The sequence below is a fragment of the Rhineura floridana genome, chromosome 18 (genome assembly GCF_030035675.1).
Source record: "Rhineura floridana isolate rRhiFlo1 chromosome 18, rRhiFlo1.hap2, whole genome shotgun sequence".
NCBI classification, from domain to species: domain Eukaryota; kingdom Metazoa; phylum Chordata; class Lepidosauria; order Squamata; family Rhineuridae; genus Rhineura; species Rhineura floridana.
The window spans coordinates 29219655-29239739 of record NC_084497.1 but is presented as its reverse complement, the minus strand read 5'-3'; the positions used below and the strand labels follow the sequence as shown (position 1 = coordinate 29239739).

The 20085-nt window shown below is 46.3% G+C and overlaps 1 protein-coding gene across 9 annotated transcripts in view; it reads left to right on the top strand.

Moving 5' to 3' along the window:
* IGSF21 (immunoglobin superfamily member 21) overlaps positions 1–20085 on the top strand; it is a 299326-nt gene that overhangs the window by 112584 nt on the left and 166657 nt on the right. For 3 of the 9 annotated variants that reach the window (XM_061600912.1, XM_061600909.1, XM_061600910.1), the window contains one exon: positions 4232–4338. The exons of 5 other annotated variants lie outside the window; for them this stretch is intronic. The gene's annotated coding sequence lies outside the window, so the exon portion shown is untranslated. Of the gene's footprint in view, positions 1–4231; positions 4339–12692; positions 12843–20085 lie in introns of all 9 variants that reach the window. One more of the 9 variants, XM_061600911.1, reaches the window with a different exon arrangement.

Genomic DNA, 20085 nt, shown 5'->3' with positions numbered 1-20085 from the left:
GGCTCTTCTTATGTTCTTATGTTCTTATGTCTAGGAAAGACCCCTGTCTGAAATTCCAGGGAAACACTGCCAGCCTGTGCAGACAAGCCTAAGCTAGATAGACCAATGATCTGACTCACTATAAGGTGGCGTTGTATGTTCCCATGACTTTAAGGGAAGGGTTGTCGCTCAGTGGCAGAGCACTTGCATTGTGTGCAGATGGCCTCCGGTTCAATCACTGGCATCACCGGGTAGGTGATGTCCCTGCCTGAAACGTTGGAGAGCTGCTGCCAGCCAGTTCTAGCCCTGTGATGCAGAAAGTCTGCTTCCAAATACCAGCTGCTGGAAACTGCAAGATGTGAGAGAGCTCTTGCATTCTGGTTGTGCTTGCAGATGTCCCGTTGGGGCATCTGGTTGGCCACTGGGAGAACAGGAGCCTGGACTAGATGGGCCCCCCTTGTGCCGGATCCAGCAGGCTCTTCTTCTGTTCTTTTTTTTTTTTTTTTCAATAATTTTTATTCAGATTTTCATAAAACATACAAGACAAAATCATAAAACATTCAAAGACAAAAAACAAAATCAAAAATAGTTAAACAAAAAGAAAAAAAGAAAAGAAGAAAAAAAAAAAAACAAAAATAAAAAATAAAAAGTAAAATATTGACTTCCCATTTGTCAAAGATCAAATCAGTTATAAGTCTATAATATATAGCAATCCTGTCTCTTAAGTCATGTTATAAAATCACTTTCCTCCAGTAGTTATCTTACTTAATCATCAAATCTCATAAACATTACTTTATTCTTTCCACAAAAAGTCAAAGAGAGGTTTCAATTCTTTAAGAAATATATCTATCAATTTTTTTTTTCCAGATAAGCATATCGATTAATCCATCTCATTACTAATTATGATAATCTTATTGTCATAACCATAGTCAAAATAAACATTTCAATTAATCCATCACATCAGAATCTGTTAGGTTCAGTAATTTCAGTAGCCATTGTTCTATTATCTCTATTAGTTCCATTTTCCATCTTCCATCTTCAGTAGTCTTGTTAAGTCCAGTAATTTCAATATCCAATCTTCCATTATCAGTATTCCATAATAATCTTGCTGTCAAAGCCATAGTCATATAATAAGAGTCTGATGGGAATTACCTCTATCCCAAATATTTTCTTGCCATCCATTCTGAATAAGTTGCTGAAATACTGCTGTAAAATCATATCTCTGTTCTTTTTTTCAAAATACACTGGGTCATCTCTTAAAAGTTTTTCCATTGTCACATGGCTGCAGTTAATTCCATAGATTTTCTCTATATTGGGCTCCATCACATCATTCCAGTCCAGAAGATAATCCATGCCATTGATAACTTTATCTCTAGAATCTTCATTAATTTCTTCAGAGATAACATTGAGTTCCAAACAATAGATTTTATTTCTAAAGTCCATAGACTCCAAATCTTGTTCCTGTTCCACGTTTGTTCCAATCTCCGGGATCTCCTCTCTCACAGGGACCCCTATTCCAGTCTCCAGGGTCTCCTCTCTCACAGGGACCCCTATTCCAATCTCCGGGGTCTCCTCTCTCACAGGGACCCCTTCCAGGGTCACCTCTCTCACAGGGACCCTTATATCTTTAATCTCCTGCTTCATTTTACTCAATTCAATTTTCGTTATCTCAATCTCATTCATTATTCTCTGAAACATAGTTATTTCCAGATTCTCAGCCACTTTCTTAATTGCCATTTTAAAAGAAAAATATAGGAAAACCACTTCTTATTTCAGCAACAATTGGGTTAATACTCCAAACTTGGTGACATCACAGTATAAACAGAGCAGACAGCCTTATCTCTCCAATAGTTAAGTAAACAAAATGCAGTTCCCAGGATCGAAGCAATTAATGGCAATCGTCAAGAAACAGATTCGTCAAAATAAAATAGACCAAAAAGAGAGTAGTCTCAAAACAGTATAATATTTTTCAAAATAAAAATCTGGAATAGAAATCCCTCTTCTGTGTGTATCTTTAGAATGCAAATCCAGGACAGCTTTTTGCAACAAAAACAGAGATAAGCTATTAATTAGTGCGTAGCAGAGAGAAGTTACGGCTCCCCAGTGAGATGTCAAAAACCGATCAATCTGGCAAATCTCTTTTAAACAGCAACAATTTAAGTCAAGTAAAAGAAAAATATAGAAAGAAGGGTGCTTGCCTGTTAGTGCGTTCTCTCTTAGAAGATAAGATGAACGTTCGCTTTAACAGATAGAGCTTGCTGTTGAAAATCCGTCCCACCTTCGTCGGCTGGACCTCGTCCCATAAATTAATGAGATCTGGTCGTCCCAACAAAAATAGGCTTTGAGGTTAATCTCTTCGTTTCTCCCTACCCGGGAGAAGTTTAATCAGTCAAAAAAAAAAGAAAAAACTGACTGATATATCTGAATAAGCTTCTTTTGAGGCAGGAGCCCGTCTCAAAAGCAGGCACAGGCTAAGTCACCCTTCCCGGAAGTCAGGCTCTTCTTCTGTTCTTAAAGTAGGGCAGCTGGCAAGCTGGAGCCCTGAAATGTACCAGGAGACCCAGCAGTGAGGGGCTGAATGCCTCTGCCCCAGACCATCTCAGAAGGTCGGCTCAGGGCACCTTGATAGCTTCAGACAGAGAGAGTCCTCTGAGGCTCCCCAAGGCCCTAGGCAAGGCTGCCGCAACATCTTAATGCAGGGATGGGGGCGCTGTGTTCCTTCAGAGGTTATTTGAGTGCATTTCCCACCATCCCGGCTGACCATTGGCCATGCTGGCAGGGGTTGTGTGCTGATGAGAATTAAGAGTCCAACAACCTCTGCAATATAATATATAAAGCCATAACATTTGTACTTCTCCATCATCAGAGGTAGAAAGGGGTCTGTGTGACCTTAAGGACTAGAACCCTGAAATTAGTGCAGGTTGTGCCCGGGAGTTGATGGAAGAAGAGGTAAGGGGGTGGTGTAATTTCAGTGGTTCAGAACGTTGTGCTTTTCTTGAGAACTGTGTGACAACAAGTGGAGAAAAGTTGTATGCTGTGTGTGTGTGTTTTTTCCAAGGAGGGGCTGGGAGGTGGGCAGCTGTACACGTGTTTGCTTCCATGCACACCCACTGTGAGCAACCATGAGCAGTGATGGGCATGAGAATGCACGGTGGCTTATTTTTAGCTTATCCTCCAAGCAGATTTCCCCTCCTCCTTGAACTGCAGAGAGCTGCTCTTCACTCCTGCGATGGGGATCTGTGACTGACATCCATGGGTGCAGTGCATGGCGCACGCCTCCTCCAGGCAGCCCAGAAAGCCAGTGATAACATCTTAACTTCCTCTCTCTTTTATTTATAGCTTCCTGTGAGATGTCATCAACCTATTTATACAGATGCTCCTTTTCCCTACGTGTTAAAAATACATATCTTTATCTTCTCTTCTGGATCCACACCTTCATATTTATATTCAATCCCCCCCACCAGGGGATTCAGCCAGCAATGTTGACTGGTGATATTTCGACAGATGACGTTCAAATGAGAATATGGAAGAACTTTTCAGCACGAATGAAAAACGTGCAGAGGATGTAATACTTAGTGGAAAGATTTCTCCTTTAACCATTCAGAGAGCAACAGAGTAGGGAATTCACTGAACAGTCTCCTGTTTTTGGTGTTCAAGCTTTAAAAAGTGTGGCTTTTTCTATAGTGGTTACTGCTTCTGTTTCCAATATACATTAATTACATGGCCAATGCTAGCCAATCAGAAACCATATAGTAAATGGGATAGTGTCACAGTGCTACATAGCCCATCAGATCTGGCTCTGTGATGACATCACTGCAGGCTTATGAAGTCAAGTGAGATTGATGGCAATGCTTTCTGAATTAGTCAGCTGAGTGATCCTAGCCAATCAGGGTTCACTAAACAGGATGGTGTCACCACACCACATAAGTGATTGGATCTGGCTGCACAGTGTCACTGAGGTAAATAGATCTCAGAGAGAGAGAGAAAGAGAGAGAGAGAATGAACACAGACAGGAGAATTTTATAAATATCCCCATGAACAGGAAAATGCTATCTTGGCCTTGGGTTGTGTCTACCACCATCCCTTGATTGGACTATTATTTATCTCATTTATTAGATTTATATCCGGCCCTTCCTCCTAATAGAAGTCCAGGGTGGCAAAGATAAACTAAGTTAAACTAAATGATTTATCTTCTTCCCTTTTACTATCTAAAGACCTAATGTTGCTAACCTATCTAATTTGCATTTCCCAGAACAATATGTGGACCAAAGTGCAGCTCTCCAGTGAAATTTAAGCTTCTCCAAATGTTGCAGTGAACTTCTCCAACCAAACAATCTGGACACAAATGCCTATGTTAGGGTAAGTGTGCCTAATGAAGCATGTTTAAGTGAAAGCAACATACAAAAAATGCATTTTATTGGCGGAAATGGCCTGTATAACCCTGCATATTAGGCAAAATGTTTTGCAAAAAGGTGCGCGTTAGGCAAAATTGCTTCCCAAAGGGTGCATATTATGCAGAATTGCTTGCAAACACGTAACAGTAGGGGAAATTCAGACTAAAATGCTGATGAATCTATAGCAATCTGGTGTGAAAATGCAGCTCAGTGAACTGAACACTGGAACAACGAGAAACTGAGAGAAGCCAAAATGGGCAGATTCGTCCATTTTTAGTTGCTGAACTGGAGATAAATGCTGAAAGGCCATAAACCAAAAGTTTTATCTACTTTTGAAAACCTCTATTTTTTTATTTATCAGGTGCAGTTGTACTCCTAACTGCAGTTCTTGAGTGAATTCATGATATGTTTAAAATACAATGAGATAGACAAGATTTACTTGGATGGTGCTGGCAATTGGAATGTATGTGCTTTTCCTCACTAGATGTCCCCAGTGCTGCTCTGCAGGTGAAACACTTGGCCTAGAAATGGCTACTGAAAGATGGAATGGAGCATCGGGGGGAGGGTGTGGCTGGTTGGAACATGGAAAGGGAAGGCTCCACACTGCAACATTTTATTGCAGGTCTCACTTGCCTCTAATCATGATGCCTGCTTTCAGCAATGCAGAGGGACTTAGAACAGCTGGGATTTGCAAAGTGCTTCTGCTTCACTAATTGTGGCCCAGCTGCCCAGTCACTCGTGGGGAAGGACCATAGCCAGGGGTGTAGTGGTCTGGGGGTCATGAGCGGTCATAGACCAATTACTTTTTGGGGAGCAGGGTCCTAGCCAAGTCCCTATGTATGAGCCAATCAGCATGAAAAAGAAGTGTGTTAGCCAATGAGAAGAGTTCTTGCCCTTTCATGCTGATTGGACCCATTCAGAGTGAAAGGAGGTGAGTTGGCCACTGAGAAGACTCTTGTCAGTAGCTGGCACACAGACTCCCCATTCATGCTGATTGGCTGCTAGGAACGTCAGTTGTAGTGGAGTGCAGATTCAGAGACAACAGGGGAAGCAAGGGAAAGTGGAAAGGGGGTGTGGCTGAGAGGGGGCCTGGTGTGACTATCATGAAGGGACCCTCCACTTCTGAATTTGCCACTACGCTGCTGGCCGCAGCTCAGTGGCAGACCATCTGCTTTGCATACAGATGGTCCCAAGTTCAATCCCTGGTGGCATCTCCAGGCAAGGCATGGGCTGCCCCCAGTGTGAAGCCCTGGAGAGCCCTTTCCAATCGGTGTAGGCAGTACTGAGTGAGATAGACGCATGGGAAAAGGCAGCTTCCAGGACTCCCCAGTCTTTAAAGGAAGGTCATAGCTCAGTAGCAGAGCATCTGTGGTGCCTGAAGAAGGTCCGGGTCCACCATCTCCAGATGGGCTGAGAGAGACCTCCTCCCACCTGATATGCTGGAGTGCTGCTGCCAGTCAGCATAGGCAATACAGAGCTAGATGTCTAGGGCAAAGATGTTTCCAAATCGCATGGAGTATTGGTTCCCCTCTATTCGGCACCAGTTAGGCCTCATCTGCATCCAGTTCTGGACACCACACTTAAAGAAGGATGCAGACAAACTGGAACAGGTTTAGAGGAAGGCAACGAGGATGATCAGGGGACTGGAAACAAAGCCCTGTGAGGAAAGATTGAAAGAAATGGGCATGTTTAGCCTTGAGAAGAGAAGACCGAGGAGAGATATGATAGCCCTCTTCAAGTCCTTGAAAGGTTGTCACACAGAGAAGGGCCAGGATCTCTTCTTGATCATCCCAGAGTGCAGGACATGGAATAATGGGCTCAAGCTGCAGGAAGCCAGATTTCGACTGAACGTCAGGAAAAACTTCCTAACTGTTAGAGCCATACGACAAGGGAACCAATTACCTAGGGAGGTGGTGAGTAGGTTCCTACTCTGCAATTCTATAGTTCTGTGAAATCTGTGGTTTTATCCTCCAGGCCTGGGCAACTTGACCCCAGTCTCATGACAGATACTGAACTAGATGGACCTTTAGTCTGATGCAGCACAGCATCCCTTAAATTCTAACACAAGGGTAGGGAATATCGACTCCAAATTTCCCCCAGTCTCCATCAGCACAGACAGGGATGTTGGGAGTTCAGCATCATCTGGAGGGCCACAGATGGTCTCCACTTCTGGATTAAAAGTAGGCAGAGTTGTGATGGAGGTAGCTGGGACAGTAAAGGCAAGTGATGGTCTAGTTCAGGGATGGGGAACCTGTGACCCCTCCATATGTTGCTGGACTCCATTGCCATCAGTTCCAGCCAGTCTAGGAATTATAGCACAACAACATCAGGAAGGCACCAGGATCCCCAGGCCCAACTGAGAATGCCTTCAGGTAAAAATAAAATGACCTGGGTGGATATTATGGTTTCCAGTCTAAGGGAACTTTCATGTTATTTGTTGCACCAAAAACAACAGAGATTGGGGGTGGCACCTTTAAAAGCTAACTGATTTATTGCCACATAAACTTTAGTGGACTAATCCACCTCATTGGTCCACAATAGCTTATGTGCCGGTAATAAACCTGTTGGGCTCTGAGGTGCCCTGAGAATTTAAAGACGCCGTCTTTCCCCATAGAGTCAGAGGAAGAGGTGGCATTCCCCCTCCTTCCAAGGGTGTGAGAATCCGTTGCATTTAATTACCTTTTGGAAATGGACGGTTTGCAAGCTAATCTGCCTCGGATGCCATCGAGGGTCCTATTTGGGCTTCCATTGAGCTGAAAAGGCAAAGCGATGTGGGGGAACCATTAGCAAAGGCACTGGAGAGAGTGAACGAGAGAGTAAAGTATTATGCAGGAGGAGATGAAAGGGAAGATCAAAGCAACGGCAGTGAATGAAAAGCCCACAGAATTCAGAATCACCTGCATGTGTCAGTGGAGTTTTTTTGTTTCGTTTTTCAGGCTTCGTTCCTTATCGCTAATACACAGTGCCTGTGTTTCCAGCTAGGCAGCAGGAGGTGAAGGATATGGGGGAGGCATGGGGGGGAATGGAAAATGAAGGATAACACTACAAGACGGTGAACAAAGGAGTGGCTCTCTGTCCCAGTTCCTGTTGCTTTGAAAAGGCTCACAAATATTTGCACTCCACCTTTGAAGGGTTTACATATTTAGGAAGTGCCCCAGTACTTTCAGGGTCCCCTCCGGGCGAGTGGGCAAGACAAGAGAAGTGCTGGGAAGGCAAATGTGCAATGCCAGAATGGCAGAAGAGGGTCCAATGTAACCCACTAGGACCTGGGTTTGCACGACAAATCAACAAACAACACATTTTAGGGGCTGTTGTGTGAGGTCTCTCTGAGTGTGCAGGGAAGGGCCAGTCATCCAACTGCAGGGAACAAAAAATCAGTAGCAGCTGATTGGTTTGGGTGAAATTCCTCGTATGGGGCCTTTAAAGAGTGGTGTATTGTTGAAATGAAACTGGAGGTGAATGGAACTCATTCTCTGTCTACATCCCCACAACCTACTTTCCTTGGCTGTTGTGTCTCATCAGGGTCTCCTGTATTCTCCTATCCTTGTTTACCAGACATCTGCTTACTCTGTGACATTTCCTTCAACCAGGGATGGGGAAACTAGTGCCCTCCAGATGTTGGACTCCAGCTCCCGTCATCCCTAACTATGGGCCATGCTAGCTGGAGCTCACAGGAGTTGATGTCCAGCAAAATCTAAAGAGCCTGAGGTTCATAGAATCCTAGAATAGTAGAACTGGAAGGGGCCTGTAAGGCCATCGAGTCCTACCCCCTGCTCTAGGCAGGAATCCAACTTAAAGCATAATCAATAGGTGGCTGTCCAGCTGCCTCTTGAATGCCTCCAGTGCTGGAGAGCCCACCATCTCCCTAGGTCATTGCTTCCATCTCTCTTCTAGAGCTTGCTGATCTTAGCTCATCTGAGTCCTGCTCTGCTTTCTCACCCCACACCCTCAACTTCTTTGATCCCCCACCCCACCCCAGAATCACTAATGTCCTGCCTTCTTTGCCCCAGCAAAATTGCTCTCATTCACGTCTCTCCAAGGAGCAATATTGATTGTCAATATGCAATGACTGAGCCTTCCCCTCCCACCGTCTTTAGCAGTTGGAATGTTTGTGAACATTCTATGGCATCACAGCCAGTAGAATGCCATGCAATTTGCATTTATTAAGATTTTTTTTCTAAAGCACAACTCTTTAGATTGCAACTCACAGAGTTCAGTTATAGAGGACACAATCCCAGCCGTGTTTCCACTTTGTGTAAACACCTTGTCATTCTCAAGATAGTTCCGATCTTATATGTTGACTAGGGTGTGATGGAGAAGGGCGTAGGGTTGCTGTGGAAACCAAACACCCTTGGTTTTATTTATTTCCATATTACAAGTAGAAGGGGGGTGATGTTATTGTCTTACTGGACCTCAAACACTCTGACCCACTTACCCCCTTTTTGAAATATGCACACCTTAACGTGGTGAGGGGGTTTGAGAGTGTTGAAGAAGCTGAGAGCAATGCCGTCAGGAGTCTAGACCAAGAGGCTAGACTCCTAGCAGGGGCACCCATGGCGGAATGGTCAAAGCTGAGACACCAGACTAAGATGCATCCAAACTCAGAGGAAGGCAATGGTAAACCACCTCTGAATAGCTCTTACCACGGAAACCCTATGAACAGAGTATCCAAAATGCAACACGAGATAGTGCTGGAAGATGAGAACCCCAGGTCAGAAGGCACTCACCGAGCTACTGGGGAAGAACAAAGGACAAGTACGAGTAGCGCTGTGGGTAGAGCTACCTTTCAGAGATCAGTGGAAAGGTACTTCCTTAGCAATTCTGTGCATGTGTGGCTGTGGACTCAAATCTGTCACTTCTAATTGTAGCATAAGAGTTGGGGGAGGAAGAGGAAGGGCACTTTCAGCTGCCTGTGTGGGTGTTTTTTAAGGATGGGGATTGGGATAATGAGCCAAAGATAAATCCCCGTTAATGCTAATGGGGAGTTGTCTGTGGTTAATTACCCCTGAGTGCTGGATCTTCAATCATGTAAAGTGTCTTTGTCAAGACCATGGACAGTAGTGAGACTCTACTCATTGCCTGATGTCTTTACTTTGCCAGAGTTCAATTGCCTGATTGTAAAATTTAAAACTAGCAGCTGGGAGTTCTGCACAAGAGAGTTGGTGCAGTGTAAGGTCCTAACACCTCCTATGCACCCTCTGCCCCAAGCCATCCACTGTCAAGGTTGGTAACCTAGGTGTGGGGAACCTTTGGCTCTCCAGATGTTGCTGAGCTACAACCCTCATCATCACCCCTGGCCATCAGCCATGCTTGCTTGTAGTTCAGCAATAGCTGGAGGGTCAGAGGTTCCCCACATCTGACATTGGGACTTTACAACGGGTGTGGGTCCATTAAGAACAAAAAGAGCCTGTTGGAGCTGGCCAATCGCCCATCTAGTCCAGCATCCTGTTCTCAGAGTGGTCAATCTCAAAGGAAAGTCTGCAAGGAGGGCCTGAGTGTAAGAGCCTCACACTCCTCATCTATAGTTTCCAGCAAGCATGCTAGTTCAGAGCATTTTGAGAGAACATAGGGTTCTGTTCAATGCTATTCCTACTCAGAATAGACCCATTGATGTTAATGGACATGACTAACCTGGGTCCATTCATTTCAATGGGTCTGCTCTGAGTAGGACTCAAGTGGGTACAACCCAATATTTAAATATGCATCTAAGTATACATTTTGACACAGCTTGTTTTTAAAAAAAATCTACAAATGTGGAAATGGAGCACAGTTATGGGTAAAGAGAGGCAACTTTCACACAAAGCAGAAGTATAGATTCCACCATCTCTGCCAAGTTATTTCCTGATTTCTTTTTTGTTAAATAATTTCCATGTTTGCAAGATTGGGTGGGCAGGGGATCTTTCCCATTAGAAATGGAAAGTGTAAGTCTGTCCTAAGATGGCCCTAGTTAACCATTTATGGGCTGTTGTTCATGCGCCTCTCTCTACATGGGGCTTGGGGCCAATGCCACTATGGCTATATTCTATCTCCACTGTGGGAGGCAGTATGCCTTTCTGAATACCAGTAGCTGGGAATCGGAGGTGGGGTCTGGAGAGTGCTGTTGCATTCAGGTACTGCTAGTGGACTTCCTTTAAGCATCTGGTTGGCCACAGTGGGAAGAGGGTGCTGAACGAGATGGACCATTGGCCTAATCCAGCAGCCGGGCTCTGTTTATGTCCAGAAAGTGCGCGATCCCATTTGGATGGGGTCCATGAAGGATGGGAGAAATTCATTAAATTAAATTAATGAACCCAAGTTAGTAATGTCCATTAACTTTAGTGGGTCTACTCTGAGTAGGACTAGAACTGGATACAACCCACTTCTTCTCCCATTATGCAGGGAGATAAGCGATGAGATTTGGGGGGCAGGCTGAACCTCTTGTCCTCAACTTCTCCCCCTCCACTTCCCTCTCAGTTTATTCCACCCTATAACACGTTTTCACCAAAAGGGCCCTGAGCAGCCAACTATCTTCAAGACGCAGGATATTATTGCAGCATTAAAACGATCCTTTATGGTGTGTCATTAAAAAATAATGTTTATAAAATGGTTTTGAAAGATATATACTCTATCGTTGATGCATCTTTAAAATATAGAGCTAAAATAAAGCCTTACTTAGTTCTGGCTGATAAACAAGATTTTTGGGGGGAGGGAGGTAGAAATGAAATCCTTTGTCTTCTGCTTGTGGGCTCCCTTGAGGCAGCTGACCGGCAGCATGTGATCAATTGGATGGGCCTAATTAGGGCCTGATGCACCAAGGCGCTATTGGATGAAACCGATTATCTAGATCCATTTCAGTCGGGTTTCAGACCCGGTTTCGGCACTGAGACGGCCTTGGTCGCCCTGTGTGATGACCTATGTCGGGAGAGAGACAGAGGGAGTGTAACTCTGTTGATTCTCCTTGATCTCTCAGCGGCTTTTGATACCATGGACCATGGTATCCTTCTGGAGAGGCTTGCGGAGTTGGGTGCTGGAGGCACTGCTTGGCAGTGGTTCCGCTCCTACTTGGCGGGCCATCTCCAGAAGATAATACTTGGGGAACATTGCTCGACCCCGTGGGTTCTCCAATATGGGGTCCCGCAGGGTTCGGTCTTGTCTCCCATGCTTTTTAACATCTATATGAAGCCGTTAGGTGCGGTCATCCGGAGCTTTGGAGTGCGTTGTCATCAGTACGCTGATGACACGCAGCTCTACTTCTCCTTTTCATCTTCTTCAGGTGAGGCGGTCGATGTGCTGAACCATTGTCTGGACGCGACAATGGACTGGATGAGAACTAACAAACTGAAACTCAATCCTGATAAGACTGAGATGCTGCTGGTGGATGGTTTATCTGGTCAGATGGTGGATACATACCCTGTCCTGGACGGGGTTACACTCCCCCTAAAGGATCAGGTTTGTAGTTTGGGAGTCGTTTTAGACTCTTCCCTGTCACTTGAGGCCCATGTAGCCTCGGTGGCACGGAATGCGTTCTACCAACTTCGGTTGGTAGCCCAGCTACGTCCCTATCTGAGTAAGGAGGACCTTACATCAGTGGTTCATGCTCTGGTAACCTCACGTTTGGACTACTGCAACACGCTCTACGTAGGGCTACCTTTGAAGACGGTTCGGAAGCTACAGCTAGTGCAAAATACGGCGGCCAGACTGCTAACAAGAACTAAGCGGTCTGAGCATATAACACCTGTTCTGGCTCGCTTGCACTGGCTTCCAATATGCTACCGGGCCAGATTCAAAGTGTTGGTTTTAACCTATAAAGCCTTATACGGCCCGGGACCACGATACCTGCAGGAACGCCTCTCCCGTTACGAACCGGCTCGTACTCTACGGTCTACTACGAAGGCCGTCCTCCGGGTTCCGACCCATAGGGAGGCCCGGAGGGTAGTAACAAGATCTAGGGCCTTCTCAGTGGTGGCCCCTGAATTGTGGAATAGTCTCCCCGAGGAGGTACGCCTGGCGCCGACACTATTATCCTTTCGGCGCCAGGTTAAAACCTTTCTCTTCTCTGAGGCATTTTAATTTAAGTTATTTATGTAAATGCTGTAATTTCTATTTTAGATGGTGTATTTTTATATTTGTTATACTGACTTTGTAATTTTATTATTGTATATGTTGCTATGTTTGCCGCCCAGAGAGCTGTTTGCTAGTCGGGCGGGATATAAGCTGAATAAATAAATAAAGGTGGTTTTTAAAAATGGTTTTCTTAGAACAGCCTTGCAAATAAGCCCATGATAAATAAGAAAGTCCTTTTCCCAGTCCATAGTTAAACTACGGAATCCTCTTCCCCAGGATGTCACGATGGCCACCAACTAGGACAGCTTGAAAAAAGGATTAGACGAATCCACAGAGGAGGAGAAGGCTATCAGTGGCTGCTAGCCACGATGGCTGCTATCTAGTCCAGCCTCCGGTACTCACAGTGGCCAACCAGATGGCCCAAAGGTATTTTAAAGTTTGTTTTTATGATGTTTTAAAGTTTTTAGTGCTTTTGTTTGCCGCCCTGGGCTCCTGCTGGGAGGAAGGGTGGGATATAATTTATTTATTTATTTATTTTATTTAATTAAGCTTATATACCGCCCGACTAGCAACAGCTCTCTGGGCGGTGAACATTAAAAATACAATAAAAATAACACAAAACTGTACACAAAACTGTACAGTCTAAAATCAAAATATAATAATTTACAATTAACAGGAATTAAAATGCCTCAGAGAAGAGAAAGGTTTTAACCTGGCGCCGAAACGATGATAGTGTCGGTGCCAGGCGCACCTCCTCGGGGAGACCATTCCATAGTTTGGGGGCCACCACTGAGAAGGCCCTAGATCTTGTCACCACTCTCCGGGCTTCCCTATGAGTCGGAACCCGGAGGAGGGCCTTCGTAGTAGACCGTAGTGTACGGGCCGGTTCATATCGGGAGAGGCGTTCCGACAGATATCGTGGTCCCGCGCCGTATAAGGCTTTATAGGTAAGTACCAACACTTTGAATCTGGCCCGGAAGCATATTGGAAGCCAGTGCAAACGGGCTAGCACAGGTGTTATATGCTCAGACCGCTTAGTTCTTGTTAGCAGTCTGGCCGCCACATTTTGCACTAGCTGTAGCAAATAATAAACCAAATAATAAATAAATAAATAATAAAGGGAGGGCCATGAGGAGAACCTGGGCACGACAGCAACTCTCCCCACCTGCAGTTCCCAGTAACTGGCCCTAGCAAGCATGGTGAGCGGCCAGGGATGACAGGAGTTGTAGCTGACCAACAGGTTCCCCACTCTTTGTGTGGGTGGGTGTAAACTCCTGACTTTCTGTGACTGGAATGTAGCCTAATAGACCAATGTAAGACTCGCATCTGTTGTCACGCCCAGTTTTGACCTCTGGCCTTGCCCGCTTTTGGACTTGCCCCCCGTCAACTGGCTTGTGGCCCCCAAGAAAGTTCCCTCACAACAAAACGTGGCCCCTGTGCTGATAAAGGTTCCCTGCCCTTGGTTTATATACCCTTTTCAAGGCGGTGCCCTCCAGAAGACTGTCACCTGCGGACTACGGTACGGCCAGTGTTCAAGGGACAATGAGAGTTGTAATTCAAAGCGTTTGGAGGGTGCCACCTCCGCTGCCCCCAATTCCCCCTCTTTGCAGTGATGCTTCATTCCCTGCAGGGGACGCAAGGGAAGGATAGAGCCGAGGTGGGCCGGAGCAGAGGAGAGCCGCAGCCTGCTCCCTCTCTCTGTTTCCTCATTAATCTTGATTACAGAGCCCTGGTGCTGAAGTTAATTTTCTTGTAGATGCCTATCAGTCATGTTAGCTGGGAATCTCTCTCCAGCTAATGAGGAAATCGTATTTCTTGCTACTTTATTACGCCACTAATTAGTGCACAGGATTCAGGCAAATGGGCCGAGAGGAAGAGAGAGGGGGACAAAATGTTGGGTTGGTTTAGAGGGGACATCTTCTCTCTCCCTGCCCCCGACTCTGTGCTGTCGAAGTGATGGCTGTGGCCTGTGGCGCCTATGCCATAGCTCTTCTCAGGACTTGCTGGGGCCTAGCCTATGAAATTGGGGTGCTGACATTGTAGCCCACTCCTTGTCAGGATTCAACTTTTTGGACCAAGTGTGGGGAACCGTTGGCCCTCCAGATGTTGCTGAACTACAACTCCCATCAGCCCCAGCAAGCATTGTCAATGGCCAGGGATGATCAGAATTGTAGTTCAGCAACATCTGGAGGGCTAAAGGTTCCCTCACTTGCTCTGGACCTTTTGTGAGTCTGGGAAAAACTGGCCTTGATGGTGCTCTGGCCATTTTTGATAGGAATGGCAAGCCCTGAGTATCTTGGAGCTGAACTGTCTATACAGCTAGGATGGGGGGAATATCTGTAGCCTTCCAGGTGTTGTTGGGATTCCATCTCCCCTCAGCAGCAGTCAGCATGGCTAACAGTCAGGGATGATGATGTGAGTTGGAGTCCAACATCATCTGGAGGCCACGTGTTCCCCACCCCTGTGTTAAAGAAGGCAGAGTTCTGATGGAAGTAGTAGGGTCAGTAAAGGCAAGTGATGGTCTAGTTCAGAGATGGCGTAACCTGTGGTCCTCCATATATTGTTGGACCCCAACTCTCACCATCCCTGGCCAATGGTCGGGGATAATGGGAGCTGTAATGTGGAAGACCCCACATTGTCACCCCCTGAACTTGTGAAATAGATCAAAGCCTCCACACATAGGGTCTCCACCCTCAAAAGCAGCAGGCTAGGGCCCTCAATAAATTGCTGGACTCCAGCTCCCATCGATGGCCAGAGGTAAAGCTGCAGGCCAACAAAATCTGGAGACCCACAAATTCTCCATCCTTGGCACAGAGCAAGACTAGGGAACATCTGTGCCCCTCTAGCCAGCATTGCTAATGGTTAGAGCTGATGGGATTTGATGTCCAGCAATGTCTACAGGGCCACAGGTTCCCCATTCCTGGAATAGAGCATCAGGCTCTCAATCCAATAGTCCAAGGTTTAAGGCCTTGCTTGGGGACAGGGAGAAAGGTGCGCCTTCATTATGGGATGGAACCAGATTTTAATGGATAACATTTGAAGCCATGGAGAAAATATTTTAGCCCATGACTGGATTGTACCACTTGGTAATGTCTAAAAGTATGAATACCTTAAGTTTTATTTTAGCAATAATTGCATATACATCCAGGATGAGGGATGGAGCTGTGAGTGGCTGCTCTGCCGAAGGTATTTAAGTATATCCTCGCTTTTGTTGGTCGGGGAAAAACAGGAAACATATAAAAGCTGGAGATCAAAACCATCAACACTTGCCCATTCCTGGGCAAGGCAGTTGAGCAGGTGGTGGCAAAGCAGTTGCAAGTGCATTTGGAGGAAGCAGATTATCTGGATCCATTTCAATCAGGCTTCAGGCCTGGACATGGGACTGAAACGCCCTTGGTCGCCTTGGTGGATGATATGAGGAGGGCGTTGGATAGGGGCGAATGGACCTTCCTTGTCCTCCTGGATCTCTCAGCAGCTTTTGATACCGTTAATCACGGTATCCTTCTGGACCGTCTGAAGAGGTTAGGCATAGGGGGCACTGTATTGCAGTGGTTCTGTTCCTTTCTCTCTGGTAGGTACCAGAGAGTGGCATTGGGGGATGAGGTTCCGGATCCTTGGCCTCTCACTTGTGGGGTGCCACAGGGCTCCATCCTCTCCCTGATGCTGTTCAACATCTATATAAAGCCGCTGGGGGCTATCAGAAGATTTGGGTTGCAGTGTCACCAGTATGCGGATGACACGCAGCTCTGTCTCTCATTCAAATCTTCACCGAGGTTGGCTGTAGAAACCCTGTCCAAGTGCCTGGAGTCAGTGAGTGGCTGGATGGGAAGGAATAAGCGGAAGCTGAACCCTGACAAAACCGAGGTACTGTTCGTGGGAGACAAGGGAAGGTTGGGGGATGTTGACCTGGTGCTCTACAGGCAGGCTTTTGGGGTGGGTTAGGTTTTATTATTATTGTTGGGATTTTTAATGTTTTAATGTATGTGTATGTTTTTATTTTGTACGTCGCCCAGAGTGGCTGGACAGCCAGCCAGATGGGCAACTAATAAATTTAATAAATAAATAAATAAATAGGTCGGTCGGTCGGTCGGTCGGTCGGTCGGTCGGTCGGTCGGTCGGTCGGTCGGTCGGTGGCCCAACTAGTCCAGCATCCTGTTCTCATGGTGGCCAACCAGCTGTCTATGGGAAGCTTACAAGTAGGATCTGAGTGAACACGACTTCTGTGCAAAGGAGGTGCTCTATTGCTAAGCTACTACAACCCTTCCTCATACAAGATTTTCTTTCCCAGGCCTGAGTCCCCATGGGGCGGATCCAGAAATACAGAAATAGCTGCCTTATACTGAATCAAAACCTTGGTCCATCGCTCTCAGTATTGTTTACATTGACAAACAGCATCTCTCCAGGATTTCAGGCAGAGGACATTCTCAATACTACCTGGAGATGCTGTTCAGGATTGATCTCGGGATTTCTGCGTGCAAAGCTGACACTCTACTATTGAAATACAACCATGCCCCATAATAGCCTTATGCCATGTCCGATCACTGGTTCATCTAGATCAGTACACTGGCTGGCAGCAGCTCTCCAGGGTTCCAGTAAAAGGAATTCTCCCAGGCCTCCCTGGAGATGCCAGGGATCCAACCTTGGGACCTTCAGCATATTCTTAGAGGCTTTACCACTCCTTTATGAAGTCAGGAAAGTGGAACAAGTTGGCAGATGGCAGGGCCGGCCTAAGGCATCTTGCTGGGACTTTCTGCATGCAATCTGGTGCTGTGCCACTGAGCTACGGCCCTTCCAGAAAGATTGCTTGATCTGTCAATTCAAATAGATCTTCTGTTCCTCATCCCCATCCTTCTTTCCTGGCCTGCGCCACTTCTTCTCTTCCACCCAGCGTTCAGCTCGCCCCAAATTAAAAACCAAGCAGAACAATGACTCCAGACACCTCATGCAAACAGCAATCTTTTTCATCTGACAATTTACATTGCTTACTGTCTCTTTTAATGCCCTTCAGTGGGCTTGAAGTCCCTGTCTGCTTCCCTCTGCCATGCCGTCTTCCCTGGCAATAGTCAATCCGGAAGCCGTCAGAAAAAATGTCACTGCTAGGGAAGGGGGAAAAACAACAACACAGTGACCCTAAATCCATTTGGGAGAAGAAAGCAAACAAAAAGCCCCTCTGTCCACTTGGCAGATGGATTTGGAACTCTTGAGCAGAAAAAGGCAAATGCTGCTCCTCTTTCCTCTCCTGAAGAGGAGGGTGCAAGAGATCTTCCTTTCTTCTCCTTGGAGCTGGACTACTCCTTCCAACTAGGGATAACTTGATTTACTCCTTCGTTGTCCTGCCTCACAGTGCAGTCTTGCATAAGCAGTTTTATTTATGAGATTTAATTTGGGACTCCCCACGGCTTTTATGTCCTCTTGCAGTTGTCAGTTCGCTTTCCTCCCCGTCATAACCCCTGACCCAGGGATCTCATGAGACACAGAGGGCGACATGGACAAGGAAGGCCGGGGTGCCATCTTCTCAGTTTCAGCCACTTGGCCCTCCCCTCAGCTCTGCTGAAACTTAAGAACACAAAAATAAGGCAACAGCTTTTTAAGGGGCATAGTCAAGTCTTCCAAGAGGGTGTAGCCTTCCAAGTCCTGCACAGGCCTTTTCTGCTTTTATAAGGCCTCAGATGGGCACCATCTCCTTGCTGTGATAACTAAGGAGAGGAGGACCTGCAGCCAGGTCAGGCTTACTGGGAGCTCTCCAAGGTGCTGGGATGGTTACTTGAAATGGCAAGCGCTGTGACTGATGTACCTTCTACGACTCTGGTGTGATGCTAACTGTTGAGCGTCCCCTGAAGTAAGTCCTGGAACTTTGCAAAACAGGGTCCCTCTCCTGTACATCGCTGGTGCGCATGTTTGCATTGATGGAACACAGGGTATGGGGAGTGATATGACACTGCATACCATTGCCTGAAGATTCTTTTTGCATGGTGCGAACTACTCACAAAGAACCGTAATACAACTGTAGCCTGTTCTCCTCCTCCTCCTCCTCCTCCTCCTCCTCCTCCTCCTCCTCCTCCTCCTCCTCTGTTTTTTTCTTTTTGGTGGGGGCTGGGAAGATTGGCAGCATTTATGCACAAGTGCGGAGTGGCATGGAGAGGATTAGGAAAAACAAAGACACAAACAATCTGGCAATTGTGGCAATCTCTGCATGCACAGCTCTCCTGTACTAAATTTGGCAATAAACAATGGGACGACATTTTAATATATTACAGATGGCAGTTGAGACCAGCAGCATAAAAACTCTATGAAGCTGGATACATAAATACATATTTCCGTGTTTCCTGAATGCAGGCAAAGAGTGGGAGATGGGGTGTGTGTGGCTGCCTGATTTCCCTTGGGAGGGAGTTCTATAACTGGGGAGCCACCACCGTTAGTATCCTGTCTCTGTTCTTTGCACTACTCCTCCTGGTGTGACCATGAACAGGTCTTCTCCTTTAGATCACACATTTCAGTCCAGAAGGTATGGAGAAGGTGCTCTTTATGTTACTTGGGTCTGAAATTATTTAGGACTTTGTATCATGAATTGGATCCGGTAGCTCACAGGCAGCCAATGGAAGTGCCTTGATGATCTCCTCTTGCTGTACCATAGAATAAGCAGGCAGCAGCATTCTGCACTAACTGCAGCTTCAAGACAGCATTCAAGGGTAGCCCCATGTAGAGTGCATTGCAGTAATCTATCTGGGAGGTTGTTAGAACATGGGTCAATGAAGACGAACTCTCTCAGATGCTATGGCTGTACATTTCCTGAAGAGGGTTGGACTATATGGCCTATGAAGTCCATTCCAACTCTGTTATTTTCTGGCCTTTGGTCTGATCCAGCAGAATTCTTGTTATGTGCTTAACTATGTGTCATAGAATAGTAGAGTTGGAAGGGGCCTGTAAGGCCATCAAGTTCAACCCCCTGCTCAATGCAGGAATCCAAATCAAAGCATTCCCGACAGGTGGCTGTCCAGTGTCATTTGAAAGCTTGAGTGTGCACAAGAACATCGGCAGAGCCTGGCAGCTGGATCAGGCCAAAGGGGGCCCATCTAGACCTGCACAATGTTCTCACAGTGGCCAACCTGGTGCCCATTATGGGAAGCCCACAAGCAGAACCTGAGCACAACGGCAATCTTCCCTCCTGTGGTTTCCAGCAACTGGCATTTGGAAGCATCCTGCATCTGACAGTGGAGATAGACAAATTCATGGAAGATAAGGCTAGCAATGGGTACTAGCCATGATGGCTAACTCCCTTTGAAAGCCTGCAAGGGGGATAGGTCAGCTTTTGTACAGCCTTCAATCAAATTGTATAGGTGGAAGAAAAAAGACGTAAGAAGAGCCCTGCTGGATCAGGCCAGTGGCCCATCTGATCCAGCATCTTATTCTTGCAGGGGCCAAACAGCTGTCTATGGGAAGCCTGCAGTGCCTGAGCCAGGCTGTGCTGCCTCCACTTACCATTCCTAGCAACTAATGCTCACAGGCATGCTGCCTCCAGCCGTGGAGGTAGAACAGCCATTGTGGCTACCATCCATTGCTCATAGCTCCTTGAACCCGATGAAGTTGATGGCATTGGAGTGATTTCCCTCGGCTTCTTTTAATGCATCTCTTGCAAATCTTGCCGTCTGATCTCTCCAGGAGAGCGCTT